The 11,055-nt window shown below is 32.4% G+C and overlaps 1 pseudogene; it reads right to left on the bottom strand.

The window, feature by feature from the left end:
• Window positions 1–1,215: 1,215 nt before the first annotated feature.
• LOC134371037 (NAD-capped RNA hydrolase NUDT12-like) lies at window positions 1,216–10,509 on the bottom strand (annotated as a pseudogene).
• Between the last annotated feature and the right edge of the window lie 546 nt (window positions 10,510–11,055).

Genomic DNA, 11,055 nt, shown 5'->3' with positions numbered 1-11,055 from the left:
TTCTACTTCCTCTTACAGGGATAATCCTGCCCTGGGTTATACAGTATAGACTGCTACAATTAATTAGTTGTGTAATTTTCACCAATTAATTAAATTCACCTTTCAGGATTTCATTTTCCTTATCTATAAAATGAAGACAGTAAATTACATATTTTATCCCTAAGGTCTTTTCCAATCTAACATACTATAGTAAAGAGATAAATTATACAAATTTGTACATTTATAAACTACCTTTTAAAGCAATTTCAAAACAACCTTGTGAAAAGAGTTTCTATGTTGCAAAATTGTGAACTACTACAATTTACTTTCTCTAGAACCTCACCGATTCAGTTCTAAAATACACTTATTCTATCAAGGCTTCTTAGAATGTGTTGAAATAATGCCAAAATCAAGTGTGATTATATAATTTTTTGCTAACTCAGATACATCTCTCATCACAAAATGAAATAATGCCAGTGTTTTAAATTAAATATGTAAATCTACCTGGGAATTATTTAATAACTGACCTTTGAGGAGAATTCCTATCAAATATATTTAATTTCAGTGAAAAAGAAAAGAATTTCCATCTGTTTTAAGTACAACTTTGGGTATATCCCAGACACAATGATATGCTTTTACTTCACTAGTAGAGTTAACTGATAAAACAAATAATCCTTAAAATTGTTCAAATTAAGACTGGTAGCAACACTACAACAGCAACACAGCTAGAACAAAGGAACCAGGAGAAAAGAGTAAGTGGGACTGCAATGGTAAGATGAGCAAAAATCAGATATTGACAACTTAAAGGTAGCGAAAAGTCTAAAAATCAATACAAGCTCAAAATTCATTAAAATTATTATGTTTCATTTTTCAAATAAGAAACTTTAGTGATCAGTCTAATGCTCACAAGAGGCACCGGAATTCAGGTTTATTCACATTTCTAGAACACGCGTCTATACAACATGATGCCTCTTATTAGAAATATGGTTTTGTAAGATAAAATTTAGAAGCACGACCAAAAAAAAGTTCAAAGGCAACTGGCTGACCCAGATTTAACAAAATCTGAGGCTATGTCGTAATTTAGAAAATATGCATTCTGTGTTAAGATGAAACTATTCTGAAAACCTTACATGATATTTTGTGGTGTGATACTCTAAAGTGCACTGAAGATTTCTAATCTCATTTGAGGAATAAGTGGCATTAGAAATTAAATAATATAAAGCCTCGTTCTTTGATTTAGAGATTGGGGTTTATTCTAATCCAGTGTTTGATTAACTGACGTGCAATAGCTCGGCTTGGTGGCACGAAGAAAGCCTGCTGTTTCCCTTTGGTCAGAACATCCACGACCTAAGATACACCATAATAAAATACATTAGGATTTCAAAACTGTCATATTTAAATAAATACTTTTCCATGCTTACACAATTCAACTAAAATATGATGACTTTTACAATGAATAACAACAGTATAAAGTGACCACATCCATATTCAACATGAAAAATTTAGTACAGTGCTTTTAATTGTTTCACTGAGTTATTGATTCTACTTTTAAAATGTTCCAGAAAGGCATATTCCCTCATGAAAATAAGGTCATGAAAAACCAAAACATGCTCCAGACTTAATTTCAAAGTGAAGTCAACTTTTGGGACAGTTTCCCTTTTATAAAATTCTAAAACAATAATTTCTACCTTTTGGGGTTGAAGATAAAATAAAATTAATTTTATGTAGACAAAGTCAGAAAGGATTTCAGGTATTTACTATCATGGTATATCTGTTTACTATAAAATGCATTGTGTCATGCAGAACAAAGACAAATAATTTATCTTATATTATTTGGGAATAACATTAAAAAGTTCTTGTGAGTATATGTTTGTTATACAATTAGGTCATTTTTATCCTCATGTGTATTTTAAAATGAATAAAAACTTTCCAAAAATTTTAAGCATTTTTCCTGATTTTTTTGAGAGCTACTTGTTTTAATGCTATAAACAAATATAAAATGTCTAAGAATAATATTCCTGTTTCTCATCTATAAACTAATGTTTATCAACTTTAAGTTCGTTGAAAGACATTATCATTAATCTGAAGGAATGGCACCTCTAATTTGAAATGGCATCATTACTAGAAGAATCTCACAGAATGAGTTAATATAGGGCACATTAGTGAATACATACAACAGTAACTCGAAAAGTTCCCAGAAAGATTTGTATTGTCTTTTAATTCTACTTTTCCACTAACTTTTTGAAGTATCCGTGTACTCTTCCTATTGGGAAATACCAATTATAGAATCCATGCATAAGAGGGCCAAAGCCATTCATTCAATTTGCTGAAAATATGCATCCTTGCTATGTGCCCAAACCAATAGAGTCAGGGAACAATCAGTAGAAGAAGGAAAGTAAACTGAACTTTACCTGTTCTCTAGTGAACCAGCGGGCATTCTCTATTTCATTCTTGTCAACTTTAATTTCTGTAGAAACTGCCACAGCTAAGCAACCAATCATTAAAGAGGAGGGCATTGGCCATGGCTGACAAGAGACATACTGAACATGGCCAGCTATGACTCCCCTTTCTTCTTCTACTTCTCTCCGAACAGCATCTTCTATTGTCTCCCCTAATCAAATGCGGCAAAAGAACGAGTTGCTAGTGAACGTGGCCTGGACATTTTATGCTTCAAATGGTTCAAACATTTGGAAATCACTTTAGACAGAAACCTAATTCAAAGAATCAGAAATCAGAAGCCTAAAACTAGACTGGACTTGAAGAAAACATTATTTTTAAAATACATGAGCACATACAGAATATCAAAATGCCAATAAGAAACTTTTTATTTCTTAAAGGGCCAAATTTGTCAGTTTCATTTAAAAAATAAAATAACATCTACAACTATCCAGCACCTACTATTGGTTACACACTATGAAAACACATTCTATATTCTCATTTATGTATTATGACCAGTTATAAACATTACATGATTTTTACAAATGACTCTTTCCTCAGTAAAATCTTGAAACTCTATTTTTTATTATGTTGTCAAGCAATTACTAAGGATAACCTTTTTCAGATCACTAAAAATTTAAAAACCACATGAGATGAAACAATACTTCTTCTTTCTAAGCAATTGTTTTCCTCCAGATGACTGATTTGGCTATGAAAAAATAAAGTAATACCTGTAAACATACTTTCTGATTTGTAGGAAATGAGAATTAAAACAGAGAAAATAGTTTTTAAGTATAATTTATCTGAAAGTTTAGAAATGTTTTGCTAAATATAGAAATATTTAGGAAAATATATTTTTAAATATTTCTTTCTGTTTCAAATAGATTGTGAGTTTCCTACATACAAATTAAGGCTTTCTATCAATCAGAAGAAAATATATAGTGAAAAAATGTCGCAAACTTGCATAAGAGAGCTGCAAGACAATTTGCAAGAACTAACAAAATATTAGCACATAATACATATTTTAAAACTCCTAAAATCAAAAAGTAAAAAAGATAAACAATCAAACCAAAAATAGGTAAAATATATAAACACCTAAAATTCAGAGAAAAGGAAAACTGAATGCCTAATACACAACTGAAAAAGATGCTCCATTAGCAGGAAAGTTAAAAACACAACAACATATTATTTCATACCTCTCAGAATAACAAATTGATAAATCTAAAAACCTCAACTTGGTGAAAATGTGGAATAACAGAATATTCCATGTACTGTTGGTAGGAGTGTAAACTGGCAGGAACACTTCAGAAAGCAACTGAAAAATATCTAGAAAAGGTGAAGAAGCTCATGTCATATGAGCTAGCAATGCTACTCTATGCATATATTCTAGATAACTCTTGCAAATGTGCACAAGAAGTATAAAAATATTCATTGCATTGCTGTTTGTAATAAGAACCTTGAGATAAACTAAATGTGCACCAGAATGGATAAATCAGTGGAACATTCATAAATGAAATACTACCCAGCAGTTAAAAAAAAAAAAACAACCTAGAACTTGCAGAGGTAGCACAGTGATTAGGAACAAGTACTCAGAAGCCAAACTACCCAAGTCTGAATCCCTCTCCTATTACTTACTAGCTGTTTGATCTTGAGCAAGTTATTCAATCCCCTTGCTTTAGTGCCCCCATTTATAAAATTGCTGTAATAGTACCTACTTTATAAACTTGTAAGAATCCTTTATTAGCATCATATTATTTAATATATGTAAAGCTCCCAGAACAGAGCCCCTGGTATTACATATATTTACTATTATTATTATCTAGCAATGCAGATTAATTTTGGAAGTTGAGATTAAACATTTATTAATTAGATATATTCATTCATTCATTCCATAAATATTTATTGAGCTCTTACTACATGTGACGCATCTTCTATAAGGATGTAGAACACATCAAATGAATAAAACAAAGCCCCTGCCCTTATGGAACTTGCATTCTAGTGAGAGAAAACAACAACTAAATTAATAAATACATACATACATATATTTATATGTATTTATATGTATAGTATATACATATACTATATTAGGTGGTGATACGTGCTATAGGGAAAAATCAGGTAGCATGACAAGGATTGTGAATGCAGGGTATGGGGGCTAATGCATATTTGAGGCATTCAGGTAAAGCCTCTTTGAAAAGAAGATAGTTGAGCCTAGTACAGAAGAACGTGAGGTATGAACCATCTGGATATCTTGGCCAAGACCAATAATCGAAGAGCAAATACTAAATTTTTAATAAAACAGACAAAATTACTTTGCTAGTAAAAACATGAAATGTATGTCATGTTTAAATTGTATCATTAAAATTATACCACATTTAAAATATTTTTAAATAACCCAGTTTTATAACATACTTTATGAGAGATTATTTCTCAAATGCTATCTAAATTCTTATTTGAAATTCAAAGTTTAATGTAAATCATTACAAAAATTATTAAGAAAAGGCTACCAGGTTCAATAAATCCAGCAAGGCAAGTAAACACACCTGGGGGAAATCTTTTCTGCCTGCCTAAAGACATTTGGTCCAATCTGGACGAATGACTTGCATGATTACTACTGGATCTGTTAAAATCAGATATATAAATGACAGGAAAAAAAATTAGATTCATCATGAAAAGTCACTGTCTGCTAGGATGATATAAAGATGTATCTCTTGTAGGAACAAGACTCTTGTGTGGTTATGAGATTACTTCTTTCTGCCTTGATATAGCTGTTGACAGAGTATCTCAAGGAAATTCCATGGAATACTGTCAGTAAGCTAAAGGAAGACCATTTTTGCCCCCTTCTTCCAATCTGAACAGAAACCTCTATACTTATGGTATATTAGGCATATTCTTATTTTTTAATGAGAAAAAAGTTTGAGTAGGTAATACATGGACATGAGGAAAATTCAAATTTTACCACAGTAGATACAGTGAATTACCCTCTCCTTTCCATCCTAATCCTTAACAAAATGTTTTTAAAAGCTAATGTAGCTCCACAATTAGGTTTGTTTGTCATTAAAAAATAAAACTTAAATTAAATCACAGTTCATCTCTCTAGAAGTCACTAATCCAGCATATTCTCCTCACTATATCACAACTGAGAACTAGGAATTAAATGTAAAAAGTTCCTGAGGAACAAAAACAGACGTCACTAAGCCATGCATTTTACAGTCTGGAAACATCCTCAGGTACTGCTAGAAATCAATTCTTTTTTCACAGAGTTTTAAAGGGCTGGGTTATCTGATTTCCAAATCTACAGCAGACTCAAAGCAGCAATTAGAGGGAGAAAGGAACAGACAGTAGCAGTAATGAGAATCTATCTCCAGCTGTATTGCTTTGGTGATGCCTCAATTAGGCATTAAATTATTGGGGCTTTTTTTACCTACCACTAAGCGGAGCCAGATTGGTGGGCTTTTGAAATCATGTATCTTTACACATCAAATTCATACCGATTAACCCAAAGTTAAGAAATGGTTAATCATGTACAATGTGTTTTACTTTAATATCATGAAAGTACATCCTACTTTAATACTTACAGTCTAATATTTAAATTAAACATGGTTTTAATAAAATGGTAAACCCTTTAGCATCTCAAAAATGTGTCTGTCCAGAATGTCTTATTCCCCAAGACTCCAGTTGGCAGAGATTTCACGATAAAAGAAAAGGCTTACCAACTCTTGGATATGATGTATTATGAACACCATAGAGACTAGGACAGTCTTCTTTTAGACACACTCTTTTATAGCCACCTTCTTCAATTTTAGTTGAGCTTCCACAGGTTGGGCAGAATTTATACCAACTGTGCCAGGCAAGAACAGATCTTGCTTGAGCTACAACACCTTTAAAGGAAGCAACAAAGTTCTCATTCTGTGATAAGTTGTAAAAATATTAATATATAGGTAAACTGTTCTCAAGCTATAATAAAGACACAGTTTTCTGAATAGTTGTGTGATCAAGTGTTTAGTATTTCTATTCTTATGATGTATATTTTTCTCTTAAAGTAAAAGATTTAATTTTCCCGATGACAAATGAAAATTAAATTTAATTTGAATTTGAATTAAATATAAACTCTCACACTAGGCAGATGTAATAACATCCATGTTACACACTGTATTAGATCAGGCTTTTACTATAGGTGATTTTTAAATTTTGGATATACATGATTCTAGTATATAGTGAATTTACAAATAGCGGCCTTTACATTAGTGATTTTTTATAAAAATATAGTACAAAAGCAGTTCCTAACTTAGGCTCGGACTCTACAGGAACTATTACTAGAAAACTGTAGGAATCTATCTCCACCTTCCTTCTTGGAGATTACGTCACTGCTGGTCAATGCCACTTAGGAACATATACTGTTTTCAACTGAAGACTGCATATTGTATAAAACATACTGCATTTACAACATTGAGGTTAACTTTGTTTATGAAAAAAAAATGCTTAATAGAATAAATCTTAGAATGTATACCCTTGACATAGCCTTTACCCTGATACTGCAAAAAAATTAATATAGCCTGACCAGAAACATTACAATTATACATGCCTGAAAACCTTGCTCTCCCTTTTAAAATACATTATTTGGTCTATGGATATTTTTTTTAAATAAACAAAATAATAAAAACCAACAAAAGCAACAAGTTTAAACTTGGAAAAATGAATAAATAAAACATAGATAAAAACAACTGTAACACTGAAATTCAATGAACCACCATCAACATTAAAGATCTGCCTACTACATTACTTTGTAATATGTAATTTACCCTAGGGAATCTATGTTATTTCAGGATCATCAGAATAAGAAAAGCTAACATTTATTCAGTATTTACTATGTGCCAAGCACCATGCAAAGAACTTTATATAGATTATTAATGTTCAGTGCAACCCTATGAAGAAGATAGGGACTATTATTATCCTTGTTTTCTGGAGGAGAAAACTGAGGCACAGAGAAGCTAAATAACTGTGTAAGGTTATATAGCAATTGAGTTAAAGAACCTGTTACCTTACTAGTTTTTTTTTTTTTTTTTTTTAAGGGCAACCAACCAACCAAATAGCTCATTTATAAGATTATTTTGATCTTAAAATTATATATAAAGATCCAAAGAAAAGATTTTTTTTAATAGTTGGATGATTTCTCCACAAGTGTGGCTAATAAAACACACTACACCAGACTTTGAGGAAGAGATATCTAAAAAGTCTCTGGAAAGGCCTAACACATCATGTAAGGAAAGGTGGACATTGACAAGTGACCCCTTCCTAACCTCCCATTAATTCTTCAATCTGCGTAATCTTGCTTCTGGTCCTTCCACTCTACTACCTCTCGTCAAATTTATCAACATCTTCATACTACCAAAACCAAAGATCCTTTTTAAAAATCTTTGCCTTTATCTTACTCAAATTCTCAACAGCATTCAACACACTTGACCACTCCCTCTCCGAAATACTCTTCCCTCTTGGTTTCCATCAGCACATTCTTGTGGTTTCCTCCTACCTTACTGCCAAACGGTCTCCATCTTCCTTGACAGCTCCTTTGCTTGTACCTGACCTCTAAATTTAGGGAGATTCAGGTCTGATTCTAAGGTTCTTTTTCTTGCTTGCTCTCAATTCTCCAGCAATCTAAGTAGTTTCCTGGGATTTAAATACCTCCTTTGTATTGATGACTGCATATGGGTATCTCCAGTTCAGACTTCTCTGAGTTCCAAATTATAATATCCTTCTCTAAAACTTAACATGCCAAAAGTAAACTCTGCATTTATTTACTCCAAGTCTGTTCTGCTTTCCTTGCTCTTCCTATCACCTTATATTATCAAGAAATAATATCACTATCTACCGAATTACTAAAGTCTCAAATCTAGCAGTCATTCTTGTTTTTTTCCTTCATATTTATATACCCTATACCCAATCCACCAGCAAGTACTGTTGATTCTATCTCCAAAATATATCTTGAATATATGCTTTTCTCCATCTCTACTATGAGCACCATAATGCTTAGTCCAGATGCTTTAGTCCAGATTACCATCATCTCTCACTTATAATAATCTTAACCCACAGATCAGGCCCTATCAGTTCTACCTCTAAAATATCTCAAACTCCCTTTTCATATATCATCACTGCCGCCATTTTAAACCAACCCACTGCAAAATTTTACCCAGGCTATTGTAAAACCCAGCCTCCTCTAAACAAGACTCCTGACTTCCACACTTATTTAGTTACAAACCTACAATTTATGCTCTACAAAGTGGCTAGAGTGATGTGTTTGTTTGTTTGTTTGTTTGTTTTAACATAGATCAGGTTACAGCATTTAAATGGCATTTAGAATCAAACCCTAATTTCTTACCATGGCATAAAAAGCCCCAACAACAGAAAACAAAACAAAACAGTCTAGGTCTTCACCATCACATTCAATGTATAACAGGTGCTCATCTTATTCACTGAGGAAATATGAAACCATTGTGTGTTAGGGTTAATTCTGAGGAAACCAATCTAGGCTGATTAAAACGACTGTACCGGCCAAGAAGAGTAGTTCCCTAGAATGAGAATTTTAGGAAATTTTTATTTTCACTGCTTACTGGATAAAGTATGCCCCATGGAAACTGCAGATACATACAACTCCAATTCAGTTCTAAAAACCAGATTCCTACCAATACAAGTAAACATGGTTCATTTCTTACCTGCTTCTTTTTCTTTCAGTTGCAGAAGAGCTGGCATTGGAAGATGAAGAGAATAACAATTTTCATGTATTTGCTTAAATGCTTTGGCAGCAATAGGATCTATACCCAAAGCATACCAGGCGACCAATCCATCATCTTCTCTTGGGAAATCGCCAGCATTACTGAATAACTTTTTTTTTCTTTTCAAGTTCTACTCCAAGGAAAATCAAGGTGATCTTCTCAGACTGAGCCAAATAATCCTTTATATCTGTGTAGTTCAGCTGACAAAGCCTGACTTCTGGCTGCTAGAAACGTTCTTTATTGCCATCTAGAGTAACCAAGGGATTTAAATCTGAGAAAAGGATATAAACTGTGGCTGGATGGCTTTCTTTAGCTAATAGCCAATCAGAATTATTTCTTTTTTCATTTTTCTGGTCCAGTAGTGTCCTGCCAAAATAATTTTCACAGTCTTCCACTTCATTGGTTAGGGACCAAGGCATCTTCCCACTGTTAGCATTAGCTAGTAAGTTAGCTATATGCTTATAACCCCAAAATACAGCAATATCCAGTGCAGTCTGACTTCATTTATTGACAATTGACTTGTCACACCTACAGATGGAAGGAAAAATTCGGGAGGAAAAATAAAATAGAAAGTAAACATTTTTCTCTTGAATTTATATCAATAAAATATTTCCATATGCACATTATAGCCCCTCTGTTTAATGAATACATAGTTTTGTTTGTTTGTTTGTTTGTTTTCCTTTTGGTACATAGTTTATTATTGGGGAGGTTAAAAGAACGATTTAATAATCATAAATGAAAAGAGATAGTGAATATATTTAAAATTAATGGATAATTGCTTACAAAATCGAAAAGTTTTGTGTGCTATTATAAGGAGATACAAAATTCTACAAGGAGTCCTTGGTAGTCACAGTGAGATTTACATTTTCTATGTGAGAGAAAAATATCAGAGTACTCATATTTGCTTTGCTATTAAGTACGAAGGGTTAATTGTTCAATTAAAAAGGTAAAAAGGTCTTTAGTTAAAAATTATGCTACCATTTATATAACAAACTGGTTAATGAGTTATTTACTACCCCAACAATATAAATATGACTACAAAAAAATTTTAAAAGAAATATGTAACACAGAAATTAAACCACAAACTCTTTCAGGTAATAAGAGCGTAAAATGTTTACCCTTTCTCCAGCAGAATTTGGACAACATCTTGGTGCCCATTCCTTGCAGCATACGTTAAAGCAGTCCACCCATTTTCAGATGTTTCATTGAGAAGAACTGGAGAATGACTGAGTATTCTTGTTAACTTGGCAGTATCTCCTTCTGCAGCAGAGCATGGAATTCAGAAAGTTAAGTCTTGCCTTGGACTTCTTTTTACAGAGGACATTTCTTCCTTAAAACAAAGGAAAATAGGAAAAAAATCCTCATTTGCAATGGCTTTTTGTATCAATAATAGATGAACATTATCTAAGTGCTGGTGTCATTAGAATAATAGTTATGGTTTACAAGAGCAATACACTCTTCAAAAGGTAATTAGTAAACTGTCATCACAGCACATATTTCAAAATTATCAGTTGAGAATTATAAAATAATTAAATTAAATTAAATATATATATAAATATATAAAATATAAAATAATGTATAAGGAGCTTTGGTAATACAGATAAGGAGGCCATATCCTTGGGAAGGGAAATCAGGTAACACATTACAAAGAAGAATGGGTATTTGAGGTAGACCAAAGAAGACTTCATTATGGAGTAATGAAGTCATTTAATACAGAGGGGGTTTGTTTAAAGCAGATGGAAGTAAAGGCACAGGTTTTTATCATATGACAAGTTGTGTTCTCTGATTGTATGACTTGAATTAATTCCAGGTGGCAGTTTTCCACTCAAGTGGAGCAGCACATCATAAATGGTCTTATTGAATTTGGAAA

This window comes from Cynocephalus volans, chromosome 2, assembly GCF_027409185.1.
Source record: "Cynocephalus volans isolate mCynVol1 chromosome 2, mCynVol1.pri, whole genome shotgun sequence".
Lineage (NCBI taxonomy): Eukaryota > Metazoa > Chordata > Mammalia > Dermoptera > Cynocephalidae > Cynocephalus > Cynocephalus volans.
Note: the sequence above shows the minus strand (reverse complement) of the source record. Positions and strands in the feature narration are given on the sequence as shown.